The following is a 15636-nucleotide window of genomic DNA, read 5'->3' as shown; positions in this document are numbered from 1 at the left end:
CAAAAATTGTAAATGGTTCAGAATTACGAATACTTTATTTTTTTTGCAACAAGTAAAATACTATACCAGCCTCTTTGAATTTATAAAGATTTTTGATTAAAAGCATCTCTGTTGATTTGTTACCTAATATTATTATTTTTAATTCTTAAAACATTACTTTAATCTATACTTGAGCGATCTGAAATCAAACAGGTTATAATTAAAAGATGTATTAGACTATTTTTTAGCAAGAACTTGTTTCACTTTCTTGAATTATTATATGTCTTCATAGGAATATCTCCCGCATGCTTTTGCCATTATTTCTTATGCGTGATGTATTTCAGGGCCGTTAAAGACAACATTGTTTACCTACTTAATGCACACGTGCTATTGCCTTGGCACACGCAACTCTGTGAAATTTGATTTACGATCTTACATTAATTTGTTTCGAGGGTGTCTCGTCGTTGTCTCATACTCACCAGAACTATCAATTAGGGCTCAGGTATGAGTTTTCTTGGTACAAGCAATATTATACGCACTGTCAAAACTTTTTTAATGTCTCGTAAACACATATGTGGGCAAACTTCGTGCACAAGCAACAAGGTCATTACTTATTAAAACGCCACATAGGAACTAAGCGTCAGCCGGCAGTGACTTTTATCTGGCATGCGTTAACGTTCCGTTAGCTTAGGCGCACAAATTGCCAACAAAAATGTTAAATTTATAATGTGCCGGCGTTGCTTTAAAAATAAGAGAATACTTGTATGTATAAAACTACTACACAGAGATACTCACACGAAAAAAAAACCACAACCTTTAACCTTTTTGCGAAATTAATGCGCATATACGAAATGTATGCGAATAAAAGCTGCCAGACATTTCTTGTCGTAAAATCATGGGCTTGCCCAGTAATGTAGGGCCGTGCGAAATGGACAAGCCGCGCGCACACACACACACATCCACACCCACCAACAGTCACGCTTAGGATATCTGCCGACCATTATGCCGGATCACTCCTTTGCTCATTTATCTGCCTCACTCCTTCTGGGCAAGTTTCCGGCAACGTTTTTGGCTTTTATCAAACGTCAGCCACGTTTTGCTGCGTTTCAGACTACTTCTCCGGGGTAGAAATCATTTTATCAAACGCGAAACGAGGTCATGTGGGTTCTTTTCGGTACTCTCGGTCAACTCGCTGCCAGCAGCATGCTTGAAAAATGTTGTAATGCTGCCGGCAACAGCAACATCAACAACAATAGCTACACAGCTTTGACTTTGCCGTCCACTCATAAATAACGTAGCATAAATCACGGCGCGACTGTAGGACATGTGTGTGCGTGTGTGTATATGTGTGACGGACAGAGTAAATCTGTGGGAGCCAAAGAAATTTATTCTACTTAATAAATATTTATACATTAATTAATCGAAATTTGTCGAATTAGCGACTGCGCAATTTATAAGCCCAGCAATTGGTTTATAGCACATGGCGTATGAGCAATTTTATTGGGCAAACAAAAATCTAATTAGTAAGCCAGCTTAAGACGCAATTAACTTTATTAGCGCATGCATGTGAATTTATTTCGACAACTTTGAAAGGCATAGAAGGCAATCAATGCTGGTGAGGCGGAGAGTGGCTGAGTGGAGACATTGTTATTTAGTGAATTAAATGAGTGTTAAGATGTTTGCAGGATATTCAATGTATAACTAGAATGGACGTTTATTTACATAATAATTACTAAAATCTGATTATGTATATCATTTCCAAATATATTAATATTCTTATGAAGATATATATTCAGTAAATAAACATCGTCTTGGAATCTTAATGTTGCCATAATAAGCATTCCAATTAAATGTGAGAGGTTTCAGGGCTGTTTATGTACCAGTTTATTATTATTTTTAGAATAAATTTTCACTTTTCATCAGGAAGTTTGTTCCCAATTTGAATTTGTTTAAAAACAATCATTTCATTAGTATTTGTCCCATACTTAAGGAGCGGCATTTAGCTCTACCAAATTTTGGCGTATCTTGTATTCCTACAACTGAATTACACATTTGTTTCTTAGTTTTAGATTGGATTCTTTAAAGCTTTACAGCAGTTTCTTGTATTGAATTTGATTCAATTTCTGAATGAGTTCAATAGCCACAAGTTGAAAACATAAAGTCTGAGCACCACATGCCATTAGCGAACACATTTTTAGTTTAATAATTCGTTTATTTTATCAATAACATCACAAGCTAAAGTGTTAAGCAGAAACCAATATGAACAAAGAAAGTTGAACACAGCAGGGAGTCAAGTGGGAAAAAAATGCATTAAAATGGCGTCAAAATGCGAAAACTTCAAAGTAGATGTAACCACAGAATTCGATGCTGGCCATTTCGCATGACAAGGCAATGAAGCGTAAGAGAAATCAACGAGCTTACACTTGTGGCAATCAAATGTGGCTTAAATGGTTTTGTTGTTGCTGCTCTTCTGGCAGTTTGTTTTTTTTGTTATATATGGTATATATTTTTCTGGCTATGCCCAGCAGCATTGTGCCAGTAATTTTTTCTGCGCGAAACAACAGGATGCATGAAAATTTCTTTGTTAGCTGCCACACGCTACTTAAGTATTATTTATGGCATTTTTTTCACTGACACACACATACGCGCGAAGAAATTCGCAGAAAATACACATCTACTACTATATGTGTGTGTTGTTTTCCGTTGGCCCTAGGGCCTAGGGTAAAGGGTAAAGTTGAATGTACGATGACTCTCTAGACAAGAGCCCACTCAACATGCGTGCTACATATGGAAAAATGGTGATACGCCTAGGCCAGGGTAAAAGACCAACACCACAGGCCAAGTAGCCCATTGATTTTTGTAGCATACTTTTTTGGGCACCCGCAATAAAAACCCCATTAGCTTACCCTCTATATGTACCAATAAACGGCATACAAGCCAATAAATAACAATATAAGCTTTGTACAATTTTGTACTATTCTAAGAGCATAATATAAGAATACACTAGTCAACAAAAAGCTTGAAAGAGTTTGGCTTTGTTTATACAAAATAAAATATAAAATGTTTCTGCCTGCAAATTATTTACAAAAGTGGGGTCATAATTCCCGGAAAGTCTATTGAAGTTGCTGAATATGAAAGATTATTAATATTCAGCCTCAGATATTTAAACTTCTTTTTCACATACATTTTTAAATACATTTTTTATAATATTTTTAACTCCTCATCACATTCAATATTTTGCTGAATTCTGTAGACCAGTGTAATTTGCTTTCAATTTTATTGGCTTGATAGGCATATATTTTCATTAGTATTGAAATGGTGTCGCCTCGAAATTAAACATGTAGGGCAAAAAATCCACATAAAATAAACCAGACATTCACATGTTTGTGTATGTGTGGGAAAATAAATAAGTAGCCAAAACAATACACTGTGCACATAAATACAAATATGCTCGTCTTAATTGGTCCAATAAATATAGCGGTCGTAACATTTACAGTACCATGTCGATTTTTAGATTTATTTTTATTATTCTTGCCACTTCTAAAATCGCAAAAAAAAAACGAGGAAGGCTGACAGCATCTGCAATTAATCACAATTATTGTCAGATTGCACGTCAGCATAGCATTGCCTTTAATTTTTTATTTTGTATCTAACACCTGCGACAGAAGCACCCCAGGGCACAGTTGCATACATTCCAGTATTTAGGGCATACCTATAACTGATTGTGTGAAGTCTCAAAGTAGGTCACACAGTTGGCAGCTGGCTTTTTGTCTTCCGGCAACCATGTAACTCACTCACTCAATACACAAGTACTCTTAATTGCTGGCATTTGTATCTTGTGTTAGTCTATTTAAAGTTTGTTGAAAGCATTTATAATGCTATAAATAAGTAGGTTTTGTTATGTCGAAATTATATTCAATATAGAAATAAATAAATGTTGTCTGTATAAGAACCAACATTAAAGGACTTGTGTATATTTCTGATGCAAGAATACTAATTGGAAACTATTACATATGCATTGTACAATTGTATTGCTGGGTGGTACTTTGAAATGACTCATGTACAATAAGGTTTTGTGTAACTAAATGCCTACCAAGAAACTATAAATTACTAAAAGAATTTACATAATTCTTCTATCTCTTTCATATATTCATAATAAGCATCAAACAACCAAATTACTATACAATTTATGAATAATAATTATGCTCTTTGAACTAATAACCTTGCAAATTACCTCTATGTACAGTTTCCAGAAGGAGAAAGCAAGAGGAGACTAATTAAAGGCTTAATATACATGCCAATTATTTAAGGCAAATCGATAAAAGCTCCTTACCAGACATGTCTCAAGAAAAAAGTTCAAAGAATACAGCATAACTAACCACAAGAATGTCGCAAAATTAAAAATTTTTATTAAAAGAAAAAAGACTTCTCGTAGTTAGGAAGCCATTCAAATTATTTACTTCTTGATTTTTCTTTTTATTAATAGTCAAAACAACATTTACAGCGATATTTTCTTTACTACAAAATATGCCAACATAAAGATGTTCAATCGTGAACAATTCATTTAATATAAATGCGAACTTTCAAAAAAAAAAAAAAAAATAATTAGTAACATTGGATGGCGAAGTTACAATTTTCCACTCAGCAATGTAGAAAATATCTTTGTGAGTGAAATGCCAACTTTGATAAGCTGTCACACGCAGTTTGACTGTCGGCTGCCTGATAAAGTTGTTGTCCTTTGCAAAAACTTTTCCTTGAATGTCACTCAAACTATTGTGAGAGCGGGAGGAAGAATAAAAATCACTTAATCAATGCATTTGGTAACGTCAGCAATTTGCAACTGTGGCTGGCGCCATTTTGGCAATGACTTGCATTGAAAGTTCAACAGACATTTCATGTTTGTTGCCAAAGTGGCACAGAAGTCGGAAAACTTCTTGTCAAAGCACTTGACAACACAAAATGGCAGAAAGGCAGATCGCGTGCACCAAAAAAACTTTACAAGCAGTTCTTGATGCATAAGTAGCTTTGCTTTAAAAATTCCGGAATCGCTTAAAGCAGCCAATAAAAAACGAAGGTAGGGCCGAGAATTTCCACTTGGGTATAATTTGTATTTAATGGCTACGGTCGCCGCCCCTATGCGTGTCCCAAACAGTCAAGGGGTTGGTTCAATCGCTACAGGAGGTTGCTAGCGGGAAGTTTGCAATGCTTAGGTGTCAGGGTAGGCGTTGCGTTTCATTTGATATTTTGAAATGGCTCAGCTATTGACAATTTAATAACATGTCACTCCCTGTCCGCCCCAGATTGTTGTACCTAGTTTTTTTGCCCTCTGTAAAAGGTCCCACTTCTCACTGTCATTGTTGGTGGGCAATCAATGAACTTTACATTTAAATACATACAAATTTGAATAGCCCAGCATTTGCTCTTTTTAGCTTATTTATAGGTAATGGTCCAGACGCACGCTGCCAAAAATATGCATAGTTCAGGCTAAAATTACATTTCAGCTGCTAAAATTAAATTACATGCTTACAATTATAACTTCTTTATATAGCTTTCATGCGCAAATAAAATGGAAACCCATGACGGCAAGCATTCAGCATCAAATTGAATTATTTCCAAATAGAACTGAATAAATGGCATTTTTGTTAGCCACGAGAGCCAATCAAATATAAATGTTTGAGTAAAATATTTAAGTTAATTAATTTACTAAACAGCAGTTTTCTCCATATTAAGTTTTTGGAGTTAATTTATTTTTCATTGATATTTAAATGGTCATATTTTTATATTGCTCTTTTTAATTAAAGCAAACTCTTTTTATTTGGTGGCGTTTTTATGACCCGTATAACATATAAATTACATAAAATTGGTCCTTTTAATTTAGGCCAATTAAAAATAACTTTAATGCTGAAAAGGAATAATACAATCTTTCAATTTACCTAAGTTTAGTTTTTCACATGGCTCTGTTAATAGAAAGTTGTGAAAAGATAATAATAAATCTTTGCAACATATATCAATAATGAATATATTTATTTATTATATAAGACTCCGATGGGCTCAGACTCACAAATTGCTATTTTTACATAAATTGTATGATTTTATAAAGCAAAATAATGTAGAAATTTTAGTCGATTTTTTGAAGTATAATATATGTACCATAAGTATATAGTGTAATATATGTATCATAAGTATTATATTATTTAAAAATGTTAGACAGCCAAAGTCGAGGGAGCAGAACAGAAATTCTAGATTGAATCACGTGGTGCTCCAGAGTGGAGAGGTGTGGTCGCCATTAAATCATTCCCATTAACTAACCTATTTATTTTTAAAAACATAAACTTTAGAAAAAAGCTCCAGCTTACATCAAGCATTTAAAACGATAATTGAATGAACAATTTCATTCAAAAGATAGCCGACTAAGCAAGATGGAATTCATTCAATCATTTTAATTATATATGGGTAGTGTACAAATCATTTTCAAATATGAATCACTGAATTCCAATTAGCAATAAAAAACAAAAAATTGCCAGAGCAGCAGTGTTGGCAGTTTGGCCGCAACAATTGCTCATTTATTATTACCTTTCACTTTAGAACCACAACCAACCCGCAACAATTGTTGAATGTACTTCAAAGGAGAACAAAGAAAGCAGATACCATCAGCAATAATGGCAATGGATGTGTATACACCAATCAACATAATTGATCGAAAACTTAGGAATCAATCCAAATGAAAATATCGTAAATGTATGGCGGTATAATCCGGCAGAGTGAGCATTATAATAATTACACTTCCCCATACACACACATACACACATACACACCCACATTCATACACGATTGGGGATACACAGATATTGTTGGCAAGCGGAGGAAATTACTAGCAATAAAGCACACGGGGCTGTCTACGCTCGAGACTTCAGTCAGGCATCATCAGACAGCTGGGCGCACAATATGCCGTTAAATGTGCCACAAATGGCGGGCAGAGTAGTGTGAGTGTGTGGGTGTGTATGTGAGTGTATGTGTGAAGAGGCGAGTACAAGGGAACGGTTAAGGAGCTCGGCAAAATCGTTAAAAATCAGCAAGGATTTAAAATGCTTTTAAGATTCAATGCTGAGCTGCTTTTTCGTTTCGTTTCGTTTCAATTTTTGTCGATTTTCTTAGTTCTTTTTTTCCCTCGCTGCCAAATGTTTTAATTTTCTGCTGTTTTCAAGAACCGAGCCACAACCACTAGTATTTAAAGAGCTTTTCCAAAACTTGTTAAATTAAATGAGCACAAACATTTTCCTCTTGAACGAAAATCATAAACCTTTGCTGCCTGTTGTTCGTTCCCTAATTTTCCTAATTTCCCCTCTCTTATTAGTACTCTGCTGTTTTGGCAAAGCGCAAATCTCATTAAATGCTTTAAGAAATTTTTGCACTCGAACGGTCTTGTAGTTCGTTCTCAAGTTTAACAAAACTTAAGTACGTGAACTGCAGTAAATGCCAAAATCAATAAATACATAATTAAAAAGGTAAACGAGCCATTTAAGCTGCTTTCAAAAAATGAGAAAAAAAATAAATACAAACACGCGCACACTTTTTAAATAAATTCCAATTAAAGTTAAGAGCCACACACAGACATTTTGTTGCTGCCTTCAGCATCGTCTTTCTTTTCGTTTCTGTTTCCTGTGGGGGCTTCCGTTCGGGGAATTGTCGCCACATGCCATAACCACGTCCACTCTCCTTTGCTGTCTCACGCGCTCGAGTCAATCACGAACACATTAAGCAAATTGGTAATTTTCTGTGTTATCAGCTCTTAGCTTAGTGTTGCGTCTGAGCCCTCAAGCAGCAATGACCCAAAAGGTGAACAACTTTGATTGCATTATGCCGAGATTTTGCACCAACAATACAGACAAGAAAGGCAAAAGAAAATTAAACTACTTACTGTTGGCCCTCTGGTCCAAGATATAATCCTTAATTTGCGCACAATTCAAATGTTCACAGCGCCACCTGGTGTCAGCATTTCGCATACTTTTTTAGCCAGTTATTTGCAATTTCCTTCTGTTCAATACACTATATGTGAAGGGTATATTAATTTTATAACCATGTGTCTTCTCAACTTTATTTCAATTTTGTAAGTTTGTTTTGTCATAACTAATCTTCTATTTTGATCTTTGATAATAATTTAAGACAAATATTGATGGAATTTTGGGTAGTTGGATCGCACAATATCAGAAAAAATAAAAAATAAAATCTCCACAATGCAGTACTCTGTGTTAACCTATTAAAGAATTTTAACTCAAATTTATACAATTTCAAAGTTTTTACACAAAAAACTTTATATATATTTATCTAGGATTTGTAAAAGTTGGAAACATCAAATATTACAACATAAATATATTGTTTAAATAAAAATAAACTAAACGCAAATAAAAATGTATATCGATTGGAATAGCCACGTATTACCCACCAGCTAAACATGTAAAGCCGAACTAATATTTTTTCTTTTTAAAAAGATTAAAATTTCCATTTCAAAGTTTTGTTCATCTTTAAAAACTTTCACTAAAAACTACCATAGTAATTAGAATATAGAACTTTTAATGCAGGGTATCACAAATTCTGACACGATACAAGTTTTTTTCCCCCTCAACATTACGCAGAAAAAGTTTTGCGCATTCATATCAATTTCTTGGCATTACTTTTGGCCAGTTTGTCTGCTCATTTCGCACGGCATCATTTAATGGCTCAAGTGGAACAGAGATGTAAAAGAAGAGGCAACAAAAACGGAAGAGGAAAAATTGCGAGGACGTCAGACCATTCCCATTTTGTACGCAGAACAGTTAAATGTACGCTGTCAGTAAAAATTGCTGCGTCGTAAGCGGCGACTGAACACATAGTTGAGATTAATGTGCGAAAGGTGGAAAATTACTTGAAGTTCTTAAAAAGCATGCTAAACCATAAATCATTGTTGATATATTTCGGTAAGAAAAGAGCCGAAAAGGTTGAGTAGATTGGGAAAGTAAGCAAATTAAAGCAATTATCTCAAGCAAAATTAATTGAAAATAAGCTGAAAAGGAACAAATTTGAAGAAATTGATAAAATTGAAACTGTGTTTTGTGAATGACTTATATTGCAATTAAAAATGTTATAGTTATTCCACAATTGTTTTTTAAAATAGAGAAGAATATCATGCTTAAGAAGAGTTAAAAAAAACGTAAGGAATTGCCCATTTCTTTTCAAAATATTGTTATTATGTTATTATGTATTTAAAACTCTCTATTGACATTTTTCGGTAGCAGATAACCATTTTAAATAGTTGAACCAACACAAAAAGAGGAAAAAGAAATGAATAACAATCACATCTCTCATTGCATTTTTTCTAATATGGAAAGGTTCTCTTAAAGCTTAAACCAGTACTTTCCATAAATTAAAAGCCCGGTCTTTAAGAATGTTGTCGAGTGTACAAGACAAAGCACACATTTGGTTATGTTTACATGGGAAATGCGACATAGGCATGACACGCGCATATTTACCTCAATTCCCAGAAGCATCACCAAAGGCGTTTTATATAGTTCGAAATGTCATGTGAAACTCGTGGAAGCATACTATGCCCTGCTGCAATAGTAATTTAAAACATTTCATATCAACAGTGAGGGACTGACGCAAAAAGAAGAAGATCCAGCGAGTCAAAGTCCTGCTGCCGCGCTCAGTGGGACGCCTGACATGTTAAGTAGGAGCATACATATGTACATACAAACATATACTCGTTTGCTCATATATAGTCATTCAGGCCAACGGTCGTATTGCAGCAATTCAAAGTGCCAGTCAGTAGGTTGCCTGCCCACACACACAAGCCGTTAAATTATGCAAATTCTTGGAAGCAAAGCAGTAAAAATAAACAAAAGCTGTGACATAAAAGCAACGAAGGTACTCGTATGTACAATCATAAGAACATGCTTAAACACATATGTATGTAGGTTGACACTAAACTTCATTACAGTTTGTGGCACATGTAATTACACCTACTTAGATGCTGGAATACGTGTTTCTTAAGAATTTTTCAACTCTGAAAATAAATGAAAAGAAACAAAAGAACTGGTTTATAATGTCCAAAAATAATCAACGTAGTATACTAGTAAAAGGAATATAATTGTACGTATTTTTAAAGTGGAGCTTTCGAATGAAAGGACATAAAAGATGCATTGCCATAAATCATTGCTAATAGTTTATTAACCTTTTTGATATCAAGTAAAATAATCACTTCTCTACATACCTTCAATTGTCTATTTGATTTGTCTATTTTATTTTTTACGCCTAAAGCTAGCCCGAAAAATTAAATTCCCCCCAAAATGTAAAAGAACCATATCCTGAGCTAAGATTTTGCAGTCCTTCTTATGTACCATTTTCTCTAAGTCACATATCAATTTTAGTTATGTTCTGCTATTAATAAAATTAAAATTAATCTCTCAACTCAACAGCAAACCAATAATGACTTTTCCAACAACCTTTGCTCACCACAGCGTAATGTGCAGAGTACAGTTGTAAAACTTTTGCCCAACTTCAGTTGTACAAACGAATACACAGACAGGGCGCATAACTATACTATATACTTGTATGAGTAAATAGGTTCGGTGTAAAACACTCGAAAACTTCCATTTGCAAACTTTAAGCAAACAGTTGTCGAAAAATTAATTTCATTGGGGTATTGGGAATCAGCGGAGTGCAAAACAAAGTAAAACATTATAAATTTGTTTTTCTAGTTTATTATTTTGATGGAATTTTTATAACTGTCGGGTCAGGTCACTTTCCCAGCGGCAGCTAAATCAAACTTTTCCATCCACTTGGATGAGGCGCAAAAAGAAAGAAAAGCAATTTTCTGCATGCGCTCAAAAACGACTTGAGTATGTAAACCTTGCTAGTAGTGGATTGCTGCCATTTCTCACATTGTTGCTCTTCTTTGTCACATTTCCATTATTTTGCCATTGATTTTTTATATTTGATTTGCAGGACTCTCGACTCGAGCCGCTGGCTTCTGTGTTGGGCTGTGCTGTGTTTTTTGTGTTGTGTTGCACATAAATATCCATTTATTTGTAGGGCCTGCAAAACATTTCAATTTCCGAAAGGGAATGTCGAGCGAAAGGCTGCCTGTGTATAAAAGTATACACGTATACTATATACATATATGCATGGCCCTCAAACAAGGCCAAAAAACACATAAAAACAACAACAGCACTAACGCCAATGTCAAAAGAGCCGCAAGCACACTTTAAGGATTTCATTAGGTAACAAAAAGGCAAGGTCCAAGCATAGTGAAGCACAACAGAAAATGTTTGTTGGCAAATGTTGGATCGCTGCCAGGCAAAATTTGTAGCCATCTTTCAGGCGTCGCTGCTGCCTAAAAAACCAACACACACTTTCACACACTTTCACACACACCTACAAGGCAAATAGGGACAAAGCGGACATTGTACAAAAATTAAAATCATGGCCAAAAGCATATGTAGCTGTTTGCGTCAGCAGAACGGCTTGAAACCACCTTCGGGTCAAATGTCCCACAATTTCGCTTCGCCAGCATTTCTGTTGACTTGCTTGTTATGTTTTTATTATTTAAATATTTGTCAAATATTTACACACACACACATTGTAATTTTAAATAAACAAGCATTCGAATTGAAAATGTGTGAATTGCATTGAAAAAAAAACATTGTTTAAATAAATAAGTAGATAAAAGCATTCACTTTTCTTGGTTTCAACAATCCAATCGACAAGGGATAATAAAATGGCCTTAGCATTCATTTTTTATGCGGCTCTGTGCGTGTCATGAACAGATTGCAAACTCTATTATTTTTTAATGTGTTTTAATCATTTCCAATGACTTCTCTTTTGCAGTGCGATGTCTTCGATGAAATCGACTTATCTGATCTGTGTTACTTCGAGTGCAGCATCAAGAACGTAAATCATAGTTTTCAGGTAAGACACTTTACCTTAATGGTTTTCTTATTCTTACAACATCAGCCGATTTATTTGAATGTGAATGAAATTATAAATTAAAAGCAATAAACAAACAATTAGTTTAATCGTACTCTATTAAAAACAGATTTGGCGCTACGTTTAACTCGAATTTTAAAAATAAAGTGTAACTGTAGTAATTATTAAGTAACTAATAACCGTGAAAAATTCTTCTGATTAGTCTTTCTAGTAAATTTCTCGTGCAAGATCCAAAAGAGTATACAAATTACGTTCAACAATTATTACCGATGATCGACTTACATCGGAAAGGTTTGTTCCCAAATCTCTTTGGATTATATTCCTGATCATATGTATATTAGTTTATAACTCCAATTCTTCTATATAATGATAATTTAGAGCTTATTATTGGCGTTCAAGCTTACAAATATTCCTCGAAATTATTAACATCCACAATTAAAATTCATCAAGGATATGTTTTGAGCCCCTTTACGATGACTGAGTTTTTCGAACAAACGTAAATCAGAATATGATTGTTTTTTAATCATACTTATTATATAAGTATATTAAATATTTTAAAAATTGTTATGTTGTGCCAGCGTAATAATGTACACAAGTGACGACAAAATGCAATTAAATGTTTGAAAAACTTTACAACTCGATTATCGGCTAATAAATTTGTGTCAAGAGCTATGCTGGCTTTTATGCATATATGTAAGTATGTGAAGCCTTTGCAGCAAAAGTTAACATTGAACAAAAGTTCACCTTAACCAAAAGTGAAACTTCTAAAATTAAACATAAAGGGCAGCTTTAATGTTGTTCCTTAAAGGCAGACACTCACCAAATTGAATGCTTAATTCAATGTGAAGTTGCTCTTGTATATGCATTTTCTCTCGTTGGCACAAAATTTCGACAAGCCCTTACGTAATCCTGCTTTAAGTACTCTGCAGCCGCAATACTCATGAGCCTTGTTTGCATTACTAACGGCAACAAAAGGAAGAACAACAAGAGCAAGAAACATAATTACCATGCAACGTAAATGCAAACCGTACGCAACATTTTCTTGAGGCTTATATCGCATTATACTTACTGTGATGTAAACTGCTTAGAACCACTGAGAGTAAGCTTGTTAACGAGTCGCTAACCTCACCTCCCCTCACTACAACCCGACTCCTATCCACTCCACTTCACTCCACACGACATCATTCCCATCGTTTTGTTGTGTTTGACAGCCAACCATTCTTGGCACGTGCCTGACTGCTGCATGTAAAGGTAAGCAAGCTTTTGCATACGTGCCACAAATACTTAACACCAGTTTAAAGGCAGCTAACCATGTTAGCCAAAACCCTGGGAACTACGCTCGTCAAACGCCAACACCACTCGATACAAATGTCTTCATGAGGGGCACGGTGGCAGTCCTCTGAACGTTTTCTCTCTTTCCTTTCTTTTTTTTTGCATACTACTATGCGCTTCATTTTATTTTATTTTATTTTATAGTTTCATCGTAGTGTGATAACCATGGAATTGGTTTTTATATCAACTTGATGTTTTTATGCTTTATTGAAGCTGTTTGCAGCGCTATTCGCACACAGCACACATATACGGGCATAAACATTTTCATACGATGGCGAATGCTTTTATGCTCGTTTATTTTTTATGGCGCCTCTTGCTGTGTGTGACACATAATATGAAGTGGGAATTGCCATAGACATGAACAAGATTATTGAGGTTTTATTTTTTGTTTTCTATAAAAACAAAACATATGTAAAAATATCTATAGGCGGGAGCAAAAACCAAATGCGTTGAAACAAATTACATTTTTAATCTGAAGGTAACATTTTATGATGACATTTACCAAATGTTCTTCCGTAATGAAGTAAATACGATATGTACATACATTATTATTTTCAAATGCTATTGATATATAAAGCATAGCAGATTGAAATTGTATAGTTTGGTGCATTTCATTGCATTGGTGAATTGGTTATCCTTATGCAGCTATTTGCAACTGAAAGGCAAAATATATAAGTTTCTGGTGCTGTTGGTGTTTGAAAAAGAATATCTAATATCACTGAAGAAAAACTTGTTCAGTTACTGTCAAATATTTCTTGATTTTAATGCGAGGAACTATAGAGGAAGCAAACACTCGCTTCAATTTCCAATCTCAGTCTCATTTCTTTACTCAAATTCTGAACTTTTATATACTTTTATTCCTTGCTTTCTTACTGTACTAGTTATGCCTTTCAGGATTTTATTTCCTTATCTATACTCAACTAAATGTGCGAAAGCTGTTTTGGCAATACTCTACTCTTCCGACTTGTTTGCTTATCTGTGACTTTTTGGCTCCAACTATGTTCACTCATTTAATCTTTCTAATTGAGGTAGCTCACTATTTCCCAATTATGGAACTATAAATTGATAAAATCAATTTTGTAGTAGCTGTAAGTGAAAATATAAAGAGCATAGAAGTACATTTGATGTGTTTCAATGGCTTGGTTTTAATTTTTTTTTTTTTGGATGGAAAAATGCTGTGCCGTTTTCCGTTAAATCAAAGTGAGTTTTAAATTATTTATATATGAATAGAGCTTGTTAATAATGCTTACTTTATACTCGTATATATTTGAATAAGAGATGAAAGTTGCGTGGAATTTAAACTTTAACTGTCTGTACTAGAAAACACAGATCTGATTTGAGTAACTATAGTAACTACAAGTAGAGTTTCAATTTTATATCAACAATTTCGCGAGAATCTTACTGCTACCACATAACCCAATGGTAGACAAGACGTTTTCTTTTTTTACAGTACCTAACGAGCTCTACAGGCGTAACCCTCCAACACCTTGTCGTCTGCTTAACTACGCATGCCTGAGGGCATTTTTCTTATGCTTAATGCCACCAAACGCGCTTATGCCACTCAGCCGATAAAAAACAATAAAAGCTGACAGCGTCGGGCAACGACAACGTCGGCGGTAATATCGTTTTCAAAAACTCAAATCGCAAAAGCTTCGGGGCAATATCCTGGGCGCGTTTGTGCGCGGCCTGTTGGGTAAATTTATTATTAATATCATTTTTATGCACATAAAGATAGGTATGTATATGTGGGCTGTGTTCATGTAGATGGGCTTTTATTATTGCGCACATGCACGCAAAACCAACAACAACAGCAAGCAGCCGAGGTGTCGTTTGCCACAAGCAATGCCAAAATATTCTATTTCCTTGACTACGCCGTCACAAAAAGTTTACAAATACTTACATCTATGTATGTACATTTACATATATATTTATAAAGTACCGAACATACCGTAGCTCAAAAGCAATACCAGAGAATAAATGCTCTAATTTTGCGCATCAAATGTTGTGCAGTCGTGCATAAAAAAATATAAATTTAAATATTTGCGCCTGTCCCAAAAGTGTGAGCAGAAAGTGAATGTGAAAGCTGGCACTGGCACTGAAACAGCCACTTCGACTGGTTATGCTAATTTTGCATGCAGGGCGCGTCAAATGTAAACATTTTGCTTAGATTTGGCTGCCATTGTTGCGAAACTTTTCTCCCATTGTTTCAGCAACGTCGACAGCCAATATTGATAACATTTATATGAGGGAATACGAAGGACAGACTAAGACAAATAAAAGAAACAAAAGGCGTTTGGTAAATAAAAACAAAGATGCTCAATACTTGCTAGAGATGGATGTGTGACTGCGAATTCAACAGCAATC

General features: G+C 34.7%; 1 protein-coding gene across 4 annotated transcripts in view; it reads left to right on the top strand.

Moving 5' to 3' along the window:
- Window positions 1-15636, top strand: part of LOC115623425 (diacylglycerol kinase eta) — a 63033-nt gene that overhangs the window by 23954 nt on the left and 23443 nt on the right. For all 4 annotated transcript variants that reach the window (XM_030517752.1, XM_030517753.1, XM_030517751.1 and 1 more), the window contains exon 2: window positions 11842-11922. The gene's annotated coding sequence lies outside the window, so the exon portion shown is untranslated. The remainder of the gene's footprint in view (window positions 1-11841; window positions 11923-15636) is intronic.

The sequence above is a fragment of the Scaptodrosophila lebanonensis genome, unplaced genomic scaffold (genome assembly GCF_003285725.1).
Source record: "Scaptodrosophila lebanonensis strain 11010-0011.00,11010-0021.00 unplaced genomic scaffold, SlebRS2 tig00000053-arrow-pilon, whole genome shotgun sequence".
NCBI classification, from domain to species: Eukaryota; Metazoa; Arthropoda; class Insecta; order Diptera; family Drosophilidae; genus Scaptodrosophila; species Scaptodrosophila lebanonensis.
Note: the sequence above shows the minus strand (reverse complement) of the source record. Positions and strands in the feature narration are given on the sequence as shown.